Source organism: Tympanuchus pallidicinctus, unplaced genomic scaffold (assembly GCF_026119805.1).
Source record: "Tympanuchus pallidicinctus isolate F22 unplaced genomic scaffold, pur_lepc_1.0 scaffold5, whole genome shotgun sequence".
In the NCBI taxonomy this organism is placed as follows: Eukaryota; Metazoa; Chordata; class Aves; order Galliformes; family Phasianidae; genus Tympanuchus; species Tympanuchus pallidicinctus.
In genome coordinates this window covers 48609777-48622787 of record NW_026294769.1, presented here as the reverse complement: position 1 = coordinate 48622787, position 13011 = coordinate 48609777, and positions in this window count along the sequence as shown.

Here is a 13011-nt window from a genome sequence, read left to right as displayed (position 1 = left end):
TGAAAAGGAATTAACAACAAAAAATTGCATGCATTTGTAAAGCTGTAGTTTTTTTAAGGCTATACTATTATGGAGCACAGTTCCTAGATAAATGTATGAGACTGTGCATGTGTGAGCTTCTTTATTAAGCATTTTATGAGCAGAAATGACAGACTTGACAATAAATTAATGGCTAAATATAATTTTATAGCTACATGTATTTTTATAGCTTCCTGAAAGTGAAGGTTTGTACAGACTTGCTTTAATTACATAATTATAAAACAATTCATAATGGCAGAAAGCTATCAGCTGACATTATCTGTGTATGTCAGCATCAGTTTGTTTTGCTGAGCTTTTTCTTAACTCATGAGTCCCTCTAATTATTATACTCTGTAAGTCTATCAAAGGTGAATGCAGATTCTCACATGATAGATATTCTGATATGTTCTGCATATTATGGTGTTAAGAATGTAATTATAAGAAGCAAGCACTTCTAAGGAAATTCTTATCTAAAGAATTGGATTCCAATCTGAGGATTTCTCTGGCAGATTTAACATTGCCCAACTTTTTTTTGACTCCGTTTGCCATGGCTGACTCATACATTTACTACTTCAAAGTTGCCATACCACTTTGTTTTTTGAAATGAAGAATAAAGAATAAACAGATTCTCTTTGGCTCTAATTGCTAACAAAAACCTGGAGTTCTCTGGACTGCTGGAGATGATTGTCACTGTCATTTCCATGCATCCCTCTGTACCTCACAAATCCCATTTCCCTCAACAGAGAACCAGAGGAAGCATCATAATTCACAACGTTATTTTTCTAGGCTGTTTTCACAGTAAACTCTGCTCTTTTGCCTCTTAGCCTCAACTTTTCTGCCTCTTGGACATCTAGAAATTGAAGGACACATAAAATGGAATTTGTTACATGATCAAATAAAGACTTTTACTCCAGATTTACTCAAACTTAGCTGTCTACCTATTTAAACTGTCAACAGAGCCTATGGAGTGATTCAGTTTACCCTAAAAGAAGCCCTCATTAACTCATAGGCTAGAAGGAATTCAGCAAACATCTTAGTCCAGACTTCCAATGCAGTCAGGGTAATGACTGGCTCTGTACTCTCTGATGCCCTTCCAATACTAGAAGGGAGCAGATAAAAAGGAAGGGGAACGGCTGTTTACAAAGGTGAATAGTGATAGGACGAGGGGAATGGTTTTAAACTGAGATGGGGGGGTTTAGGTTAGATATGAAGAGGAAGTTTTTCACACAGAGGTCTGGTGGTTGGTGACCCTGCACCGTAGCAGGGGGTTGAAACTAGATGATCATTGTGGTCCTTTTCAACCCAGGCCATTCTATGATAATGGACAGCTTCCTTGGACGCAGATACTTGCATTTGATTTCTTGACATCAAACCAAACTCCAGCCTACAGTATTAATTTAGTCTTTAAAGCTCAAAAAAAGCACCCAAACCCTAAAAATTATTAAAAAAAAAAACACATAGGGCTGGCAAATACCACCTCGGGTCTATGAATCACCCACAGCCTTCCTTAACAACAGTTGAAGGTCAAGATTCTCAGAAACATCTGCAACTGCAATAGCCGTGCTGGGGAGCTGAACTGAGCACTAGCTCCACTTGGAACGGGTTTATTTTATAGTTAAAAAAAGTGTCTCCTGGGTTAAGCTTATCTTGTTGTACAGTAGTCAAGAGGAACACATGAGATGAACATAGACAGTCAGGGTGAGATGAGTCTCTGCTGCTGCCGCAAATCCAGCACATGCCTTTGTTTAAGAGGAAAAGCACGCCTGAGCTAAGGCTAGAGATCATGAATGTTTCATATGCGTCACTGTAAGTTAAGGCTAAGAGCTATATTCCCCAATTCTGATGAAAGTTTACTGTTTTAGTTTTAGTAGAGCATGTAATTCAGTTTCTCTTCCTTTAATTACAAATGCTGCCTGTATACATTTACTTTGTTCATTTTACCTCAGTTTATTGGTTGTTAAGAAGGCTGATCTCTTTCCAGAAGCAAGCTTTGATGTCTCTTCTAAGATGATCAGAGGGCTGAAACACCTCTCCTACGAAAAAAGGTTGAGGCAACTGGGCTTGTTTAGCTTGGAGAAGAGAAGGCTCCAGGGTGACCTCACTGTGGCCTTGAAGGAGTGTATAAACAGGAGTGTGAATGGCTGTTTATGAGGGCGGATAGCGATAGGCCAAGGGGGAATAGTTTTTAACTGAAGACAGGGGAGGTTTAGGTTAGATATTAGATGAAATTTTTCTCACAGAGGGTGGTGACACGCTGGAACAGGTTGCCCAAGGAGGTTGTGGATGCCCCATCCCTGGAGGCATTCAAGGCCAGGCTGGATGTGGCTCTGGGCAGCCTGGTCTGCTGGTTGGTGACCCTGCACATAGCAACTTGGTGACCATTGTGGTCCTTTTCAACCCCGGCCATTCTGTGATTCTGTGATTCCATGATTCTGACTGCACAACTCAGGGAAACAATGAATTTGTACTCCTCCTTTCCCCTTTAGCAGTAGCAGTCATCAGAAATAGGTAATATTCATCAAGAACTTGGGAAGAGAGATGGCCTTGCAAAGGCTGTAGGTATGGGAAATCAAACCCCATGAGAATGCCTGCAAACTCTGCCATGTGTTTAAACATTGCAGACATGCAGATAACACCTACCGGGTGCTGGCACAACAGCATTCTGTTCAGCAGAGGAGAGGTGTGTGTCTAAGTAAGCTAGTTACACACAGAGAGGTGAAACTGTTTGAGAATAGTTTATCACAAGACAAAACATTAGAAGGAGCTCAAAATTAGGCTGAGTAGTGTAAGAGTACGGCCCTGCCCAGAGTCGTACTCTCCAACGGTGACCAAAGGCAGCTGCATGCATAGGAGTGGGGGAGCAACACGGTAGGCACAGCACATCCCTGAAATCAAACAGCACCTCCAGGGCTGGAGAATGGGAGACAGCGCTGAATGTGAGGAACACTGTGATGCAACAATGCAGCTAGCTTGAAAATCAATACTGATATTTGGCAGAAAGTAGGTGAAAGGTAAATGGCCTCTCCTGAAATTTTGTCAAGGTCTTTTATAAAAAATACATTTATAAAAAAAGAAAAAAAGAAAAGCACAAAGAATTGGGTCTTGCTGTTACTTTGTTTCAACTAATTCCATGCAAATTCCTGCAAATCAAATCAAATGCACTTGCATCACTTCTTGACAAGGATCTAACACAAACACCTTCTGAGGAAAAACTTAAAAGGCAGTAAGAGTGGGACATCAGGAAGATATTTCATCTCTTGAAAGAATGAATTGTTCAATTAAAGCTCAGTCCTAAAAGTGACATAAATTGATGATTAACGTTCTTTAACAGATTCTAATTTAACTGCAAATACTTGACTTTTGACTCCTCCCCCTCTCGTTTTCCAAAATGCTCTTCAATGCATGAATTTCACAGACAATAATCATTCTTTGCGCCAAACTAAAGAACACATATTAGAATCACAGAATCACAGAATGGCCTGAGTTGAAAAGGACCACAATGATCATCCAGTTCCAACCCCCTGCTGTGTGCAGGGTCACCAACCAGCAGACCAGGCTGCTCAGAGCCACATCCAGCCTGGCCTTGAATGCCTCCAAGGATGGGGCATCCACAACCTCCTTGGGCAACCTGTTCCAGTGCATCAACATCCTCTGTATGAAGAACTTCCTCCTAAGATCTAACCTAAATCTCCCCTGTCTTGGTTTAAAACCATTCCCCTTGTCCTACCATTAAAAATGTATGCAGCAGGTATCTGGATGACTGGTTATTTTATACAAACGCAAGCTGCAGGAAAGTTGCTACTAATGGAAGAAGTTACAAGGCTGAAGGCAGTGGAGAGTTCCAACGATGACATCTCACAAAGAAAAAGAACATGATAGACCCAGCAAGGACTGCACAAAACCACTGCCATCCCTTGGAAAATGAAGTCATGTAATCTTCTCCAGAATTGAATTCCTAACCTAGATTGTTATCAGTTGGACACAGGATGCTCAATCTGAAGTCTTCCAGTCAGCTTAACTAGAAAGCAGAGCAATGACTTTCTCTGCATTCTTAGACTGAGTCATCATATAACTATGTGGAGTTGCTCTGAAAGTAATGCCTCCTATTTGTTTCCATGGAAAATATAACAGATACAAAGAGCATGATAACACTGTTTGATAGAGCAAATTCTCAACTACTAACCACTATTTTTCAGCAGTCATCATCATGAGTTACACGTTCTTGGCAGAGATGAACAAGAGCCTGCATGCCAAATTCATAAAAATCTGCATCAGTGGAGGTGTCCCACTGCTTCACAGCTGCTATGACATCAGAAGATGCACAGGAGAATGTTTCTGAATGAGCTTTGCAGAATATAAATTGCTGGGTGAGAATTTACCAACATACTAAATGCTTTTGTTTGTTCTAGAATACAACTTTGCAGCTCCCAGAGCAGAAAGGAAAGTGTCCTGGCTTGAGAAATGGTGCTTTTATGTCCTTTCCCTCAGGAGAAGCCGATGGATGTGCAGCCTCTATTTGCTCTTCCACAGCCTGCAGAACCAGCAGCCAGAAGGCACCTCAGAGCCCTTTCCTAAAGCATTCTCTTTCAGTATAAGTGATTTAATTATGTGAGGAACTGGGCATGGATTATTTTTTATAGAAAAGGAAATGATTTTTGTTATTCTGAAAATAGCTGCCTAAGTACAGTAAGTTCTACACAGCTACAGCTTGGAATAAAAGGAGACTCATCCTTTCCACAACATACGTGCCAGTTCTCTCATTTATTTCTTTTAAATCACCATGACAAGCTCAAATTTTACCTCACTGAGATTTAACGACAGTAGCAATCTGATAAAGCTTAGGAGTAAAGTAGCTTATTAACATTGGCAGCTTAGCAGGCAAACATCATAAAAAGGATTTAAATCAGAAATGTAATCCGTGACCCTTGCTCTTTAGCTGATAACAGCAGAAGATATGAGGCACCAATAAACCTACAATATCAGTCACCAGTGACAAGAAGGAATAGTGGTACAAGCGTGACAAGTCTGCAAATCTGCCATCCATATCAGCTATCTCATGTGATCTCTATTAAAAGACAAAGCTTGGTATCAAATGTAGAGGCTGAGCACACGCCATCTCTTGTGACACAGGACTTGCTGAATAACTGAAGTCTCAACACTATCATACTCTTCCTAATGTTACTTAAAGAAGGGTGCAAGTTAAGCAACAGGAACCCTCTTGCCAGAGAGAGGTACAGCATCTGATATGCAGGCATGTGTCCCTCAGGGGGAATGTCAGGAGAAAATGATGCTCTGCAGAAGATGAGTGCTGCTTAGGAAGATGCACCATGGCCAAGACTTCCCTGTTGCAGGGCTGTCCTTTGCACCTCGGTGCCTGAGCTTCAGAGGTTGATTTATTCTACTTCACCTGCCCTGAAGATCTCCTGTACTTCTTGAGATACAGCCACATTGTCTCATGTTTTACTCACACTTACAGTGGTGCCTAAAGACACGCTGTTTGGCATGCAACCATCTGAGACACATGTCCAGGAGCTTTTATTTTAGCATCTGAAAAGCAATGGTTTGGTTAATTTTCCCCTTCTTTTTACTGAAATCGTTTACAGCGCAGGCTTCACACGCAGGGTGTCCTTCAAACTGGATTTTCAAAGCAGAAGCAGGTGCGGTGGTGTTTTTCATGTTGTTGTTTCAAATTCAGAATTTAAATCAGGCAATCTGAAGACTTCAGCCTTCACATTGCAACAACAGGTTGCAGATAAAGCTACAAGGTGCTAACAAAGCTCTCCAGCACTGTTAGGAGGGATGGGTATAAAAAGCTCAGACTTCTCTGAGCGCCCCAGCACAAAAGTTCAAATTCCAGCAGGGCTGACTCAGCTCTTGCACCTTCGGAAGCTGCACACATCCAATCCCATGCAGTTTCACTGGGAAAGGAATTCCTCCAAGCAGGGGTGCTCCTCCCTGCTGCGTGAAGGCTGGGATTCCCTCTCCTGTTGTATTTTCATTGCTTCCTGCTCACCACAGAGCTGACTGGCTGCCTCCATCAGGACCAGCCATCACCTAGGCACACAACGCCCTAAGAGCTCAACACCAACTTACATAAAAATGACTTTCAGAAGTTTACTGTTAGCTCAATATAGTTCCATTGCAAGTTACATAAAATCTCAACCTCATTTTAAGACACTTCCCTTACAATATTTTAGAAAAGTTGCTCAAGAAACCCAACATCAAACCCAAAACTAAAAGGCACTGCTTGCTTACAGGTTATTTATTAAGAGCTCCAGCACGTCAGCTCTCTATAGGATTCACAACATTTGCAGACCATTTTCAGTGAGAGTTGTCCAGTGTCCACAACACTCCAAACATTCACTGTAACCATCTGGCTTTCAGTAGATATGGGAAAAGCAAATAACTCGGAAAAAAGCAAGGCAGCATCAAGGGGGAAAAAAAAAGCAAAACCCTGGAGCCTAGTAGGAGATACTTGTTTTGAGAATGGCAAAATCCCTTCCATTGTTTATTTCTAGCTCATAATAATTAAATCAATGATTTCTATAACTGTCAGCTCACTTCAAGCCTCATAGTCAGCTCTCCCCAACTCCATGAGGGATTTGTCCTATAGAACTCCTTTCTAGAGCATTCATCTCTCCAGCAAAGGAAGAACGAGGGATCTACATGGGCTTTATTGCCAGCTCACAGAACTTAAAAAAAAAAAAAAGATAATTTGGACTTGTTTTGCTCTTAACTGTGAATAGAAATAGAACTATTTGGTGCAAGATAAAGAGGTATGAGTGATTTTTAGAGAGCGGTTGTTTGAGATTTTAGCCTGTGATGAGAAATGAGTCACCATCCATCACAATGATGAGACTCTAAAGTTAAACCATTTGATGTGGCAATTTAAAACCACACATAGTTTTAGATTCTTTTCTAAGCATACATCAAAGAGAAGGAACCTCCAATAATGCTCATTAGATGCCACGTATTTACGCAGGTACTCCAACGCTTCAGTTCTTAAGAAATGTTTCTCCCAGTACTTCAGAGTGCTAGAAGGAAGACAGAGACACTGACAGAACCGCATTCAAGTGCAGAAGCGAAAACTTCCCTTGGCCTGCCTGGCTGGCTATAGCAAAACAGGTAACAGGGCTTCTAAAAAGCACTGTCAAATGCTGCAATCAGACTGTAACATTCCAGTAGCTCGTATTATTCAAGCAGCACAAACAGTGACAACTACGGTAAAGCAGCACTGAAACAAGGGCCTATTTACTTACATGGTGCACAAGCACCAAAAACCACTGTATCAACTCAGACTGACTGGGGGGCCTCCTTATTCTGCCACGCACGCTCCGAAATGAAAGCTTCCGAGGAACGTGCAGAGCACTGCAGGGGAGAAGCCTGCTTTCAGCATGAAGCTCTGCCACTCCTACCAGCTAACCACCTCTTCCCCAGCATACAGTGGGCACCACATCTCTTTCCACGCCTTCCTGAAAGGAAAAAACAGCATTTTAGGAAGAACCTAGGGCAGAATAACACATTTTGACAGGAAAAAAGTGATTCCCAGCTGTTTCGGCAGCATTACGCCTTCATATCCTTCTGTTTCTGCAATGTCAATAGATGATATAAAACTGCGAATTGTGGCAGAGGAATGAGGGTAAAAAGGACCTTGAGATTACAACTGCAGTAGATTTGAAAAAGAGTTGAGTTAAATACAGTAGGAGTAACTTCCGCCAACTTACCCTAATTAGTGGAGTATATCCAGTGCAGTTTATAAATTCCTTGACACATCACAACCTCTGTAAGATTTTAAAGCAAATGTCTACCTAAATTCCAATTAATCACAGATTAAAGGTAAACCTTTCCACCTCCTTTTCCAATTACTGGGATTTCTGGGCAAGATGACAGCCACTGCCTGCACAGCCATATTAATACTATATCTTATGACCTTGGCAGTCCAATTTCTGAAGTGGCTGCCGAGAATAACTTGCAGAAATGTGGTATGACAACATTAAAAAAAATGACATGCAGGTCACTCACCAAATGAGTGTTCCATACAAAATAATTACTTAAATTAAAATAATCTTCCAATTAAACCAGAACTTTAAAAAAACAAAAAACTTTCTGAATTTCAGCAATGAGAAACACAAGAAAAACATGAAAAACATACCGGGTGGGACTTCTTTCATGACAGTTCTTCACTGATAACTGTCAGATCTACACCCAGAAAAAGGAGCTCAAGGTTTGTTTGAATGCACTGGAACTGTGGGACACAGTATGTAGGGAGAACGTAGCACACACTGCTGGCTAACAAGTCTTTCACACTGGAGGCATTTCAGGATATGAGGAATTTGAGATTTGATTACTGTTTCTTATGAAGTTGCCTGGCTCTAACAAATGACTGAGATGACAAAATGCTCCTTACATCCAAATATGCGAACAATGTATTTTCCATTTTACTCTATGGATAGGAACACAATGCTGTCTGAAGTAATCATTGAAGGAAGTTTTCTGTCATATAGATATAGTCTGTCATATAGATAGTATAGTTTTTTCATATAGAAAAACAAATGTAGCTCCAATATTTGCGCTTCAGCCTTCCTTTGGAAGCCACAGATTGAGAACTTGATAGTTGTGACATTCAGTGCCAATACAAATCTTACAAGACACCTACAGCTACATCAGGTGCTCAGAGCCCCGTTCAGCCTGACCTTGAATGCCACCAGGGACGGGGCATCCATAGAATCACCAAGGTTGGAAAAAACCTAAAAGATCACCCAGTCCAACCGTTCACCTATTCCCAATAGCTCCTACTAAACCATGTCCCTCAACACAACATCCAGCCTTTCCTTGAACACCCCCAGGGTCGGTGACTCCACCACCTCCCTGGGCATCCATTCCAGTGCCTGACCACCCTTTCTGAGAAGTAATACTTCCTCATGTCCAGCCTGAATCTCCCCTGCCATAGCTTGAAGCCATTTCCTCTGGTCCTGTCACTAATGACACAAGAGAAGAGGCCGACCCCCAGCTCACTCTCTGAGCAATGTGCTCCAGTACTTCACCATTGAATATAAGGAGGAATTTATTTTTACAATCTAAATCTCCCCTCTCAGTTTGAAACCACTTTCCCTTGTCCTATCTCTGCTAACCACCCATTCTTACAGTCGCCCTTTAGATACTGACAGGTCAACTCACAGCTTTCTCTTCTGTATGCTGAACAGCCCCAGCTCTCTCAGCCTGTCCTCATAGAACAGCATTTCATCCCTTGGATCATTTTTGTGGCCCTCCTCTGGATGCATTCTAGCAGGTCCACATCACTCCCGTACCAAAAGTTCCACATCTGGACACAGTTCTCCAGGTCTCACCTCCCTCGCACTGCTGGCTGCTCTTCTGATGCAGCCCAGCACATGGTTGGCTCTCTGGGCTGCCAGGGCACACTGCTGGGTCACGTCCAGCCCATTTCACTCAAAACTGAGTTTCCATGACCTTCCTACAAACTTTGCAGTCCATTTTCTACCACTTCTGCTGTCCGCATATTCATTTCTATCCAATTGAATTTGAGTTTTCACCTATTTCTTTTTCACGATGCTTCTTTCTAACTACAAGCACAAAATTAGTGCTGTTAAATCTGAAGTTCTTGAGTGTAAGAGTTCATACTCTGGCAAAACATAATAGTTTACATAAATTTAACAAGAAAGCATCACATAATATTACACAGCAGACTTATCTATCCGGGACACAGAACTTAGCATTTTCTCTGCAGGGCAAACAAGACCTTGGAGTTCTCAAGCCCTCAAAAGTACTGACAAAGGGCTGATGGCTTTCTGAACAACTGAGGGAACCCACTTGTGCATAACCTAACAAAAGCAACAGCCACTTAGAAGCCTGAAGTTCAAACACATCCAGCATTAACCACCCCAGCAGCCGTCGAGAAAGCCAGGTGAAAGCATTTCTTTGAAGCACCTGAGGTTGGTGTGACTGAAGAGAAGGAACAGAACCACGGCAAGGGGTTTAGGCACACTGCACGATCACTTCTGAAGGGATCCAGGCTTTTCAGCAGCCATCCTTTAAGTCAGCTCAAGATTGAGCTGAAGTTTGCCTAGGATCTCGTTTTAGGTACATATAGCTTTTAGAATGCTTGGAGATATCAGTTATCTTAACACGATCTGCCTTATTAGGAGGGAAGCTTAAATTATAAACTCTGTGTTAGAAGTTACATGCAGGAAATCGTACATAGTCACTTATCCACCCTAAGAAGTCTCTCTGCATCTACTTGCAGAGGGTGAGGAGGCAGAGCACAAGAAACCAGATGGAATCAAATGGTTACGTTTCAAATTCATTTGCAGTACGGGAAGTTAAAGACTGAGGAACAAATTATTGGAATTCCTGGAACTGTTTATGTATCAATGTGTGAGAAATAATTTATGTCCATGTTCTGGAGCAGCCAATCCAAAACAAGTCAGGTAAGCAAAACAAGCCTATCTTAACGTTTGTTCAAATTGCAGCAATGTGAAATACAAAGTACTTACAAAATCGGAAAATGAAATTGGCTGAAGTCATAGATGCCTCCTAATGTATTTTTTACCTTTTTTTAACATAAAAATCCTTTTAAATAACAGTGTATTTTATATATATATATATATATATATATATACTATTATATATATTATTATATATATATTATCTTCAACACCAACAAGTGTCCAGCTCACCACCTCTCCTGCCCCTGGATTTCAAGCATGTATTTTCTTCATTTAAAAAAGACATATTTTGTTATAAACTTGCTAAAAAACTGTATGAAAACCAACTTCTTTTTCAGCATTGAACCTTTACCATCGTGTTCAGTGAAACACACTGTGCTACTAAAACACATGAAAGACAGATCTCAGTTCTAGAGAGTACACATTTATAGGAGAGAACGGACAACAGATTACACCCACAGTGCAGAAGGATGCTACGACTGCAGCATATGGTTAAAATACCTCCACAAAAATTTCTCAGTGCTCTTAGTCTGGAAATGACCAACAAAACCAAAACTGGGATTCTTGCACAGCATCTTCATCAAAAGGCTGTCGTGAAATTGTGCTACAGAAAAAATACAGTGAAATGTTTGAAACATTTGAGTAATAAGCAGAACTGTAACAACTCAAAACCAAACTGTTTTCTTATCACATTGTTTCCAAATTTTTTCTCCTTTTTCACCTTTTGGCAAGGGGAGTGGGGGTGTTGATTATCTTTTCATTTCCCTTACTAGTTGCCAAGCCTATTTAACAACAACAAAATAAAAAGGATAAGCCAATAAGGTACGTAAGGTCTTATGAAAACACCTCTGCATCCACACAGAGTCAGCAGGCTGCAAAAAATATTACGGATGAAATACTTTCATTACCAGCCGGCCAAAACCTTAAAGGAACCTATTACAAGCCTTACCAGCGTACAGCTGGGCAAAGAAAGCATCTTCTGCTCAGCAGAATGACTGCAGTGAACCAATAGAAACCTATCAGATGCCACAGCCTCAGACGTCACCTGATGATGCTCTTCTGCTCAGAAGGAAGGGGGGCAAGTAATAAATAACTGACAACTGTGCATCTTCAGAAATACATGTGCCTGCAAAGTAACTGCATCCTTATTAGGATCCCCAGTTTTTAACTCTTACTTCTTCAGTTGCATTACTGTGCTTACAACCAGACACCATCCTCTCTGGCTGAAAAACTAGTTTCACTTCACAAAGTTATTTGACTAGATGACCCATTGGTTAATGTAAATACGTACGTTTTCTATGCCACTGAAAATAATCCATTTTGCCTGAAAACTGCACCTGACATTACAACTGAAAAATACGTGCCAGCTAATTCCACTTAGGCACAAAACACATTACTGCCTTCCTGCCTTCACACCTCCCCTGACAGACTTTTAATCAAAGTGAATTTACTTAGCGATTCCATTTGGCCTGGCACCCTAATTTCCTGCAAGAAAGTGCTCTGTGCATTTTTTTTCTAGAAGGCCATCACCACTGCTTCAAGTGACCAAAACAAGGCAACCCACTCTCCACAACATGTCTGCCAACAGACAGCCATGGAGAGGGGAGAACTCATTTGTCCATCCCAAATGCACACTGCCCTTTTCAGAAAACTGTCCTTGCACATTGCCCCATATAAGCAACTCTCACTCAGTTTAGAAGGTATCAGGTGTCAAAAGAGAATGGGGCTGGGCTTTTTGGTGGCACCCAGTGACAGGACAAGGGGCAACGGGCACAAATTGGAACAGAGAAAGTGCCATGTGAATGAGAGGCAAATCTTCTTTACTGTGAGGGTGACAGAGCACTGGAGCAGGCTGCCCAGAGAGGCTGCAGAGTTTCCTCTGGAGGTATTCAAGACCTGCTTGGATGTTTTCCTGCGTGACCTGCAGTAAGGCTCCTGCTTCATTCAGCAGGGGCACCATCTCCAGAGGTTCCTTTCAAACCCTCTGTTTTGGTATTTTATCAGAAAATAAAATACGTTACTGGATATCAAATTAGAACATCTAGAAGGATAAGGGAGACAGTCTAAGGGCAGTGTTTAGGTCTTTTTTAATCCTCTATGATATCTATTACAGCAGAGTGCCAGCATATAAGAGGAAGATGGCTTCCAGTGCAAATTTGTTCCCACCTTTTACACTGGTAAAGAAATTTGAGTAGTCCCTTTTATGGTAATTGTTAGGAAATCATTTACGCACTGAAAGCAATATATTTAAAGTAACATCTGATAGCAGCAGAGAGCTGCAGATCACATTCAAACAAATCAATTTGGTTCTCCAGCACAAGAAGACCGGATCACCATTAAATGTCTCACCCCACCTGCTGAAGAGTTAGCATCACATTGCAGTGGTCATCCCTCTCCCTCCAGCTCTACCAAGAGCAATTACATGCAACATCTAAGGGCAGCTCACCACTACCAAGGAAACAGTGATTGTCACAACGCAACAGAACGTTAAGGCCAGTGAGTAATAACCAAATATTTATAAATAACACTG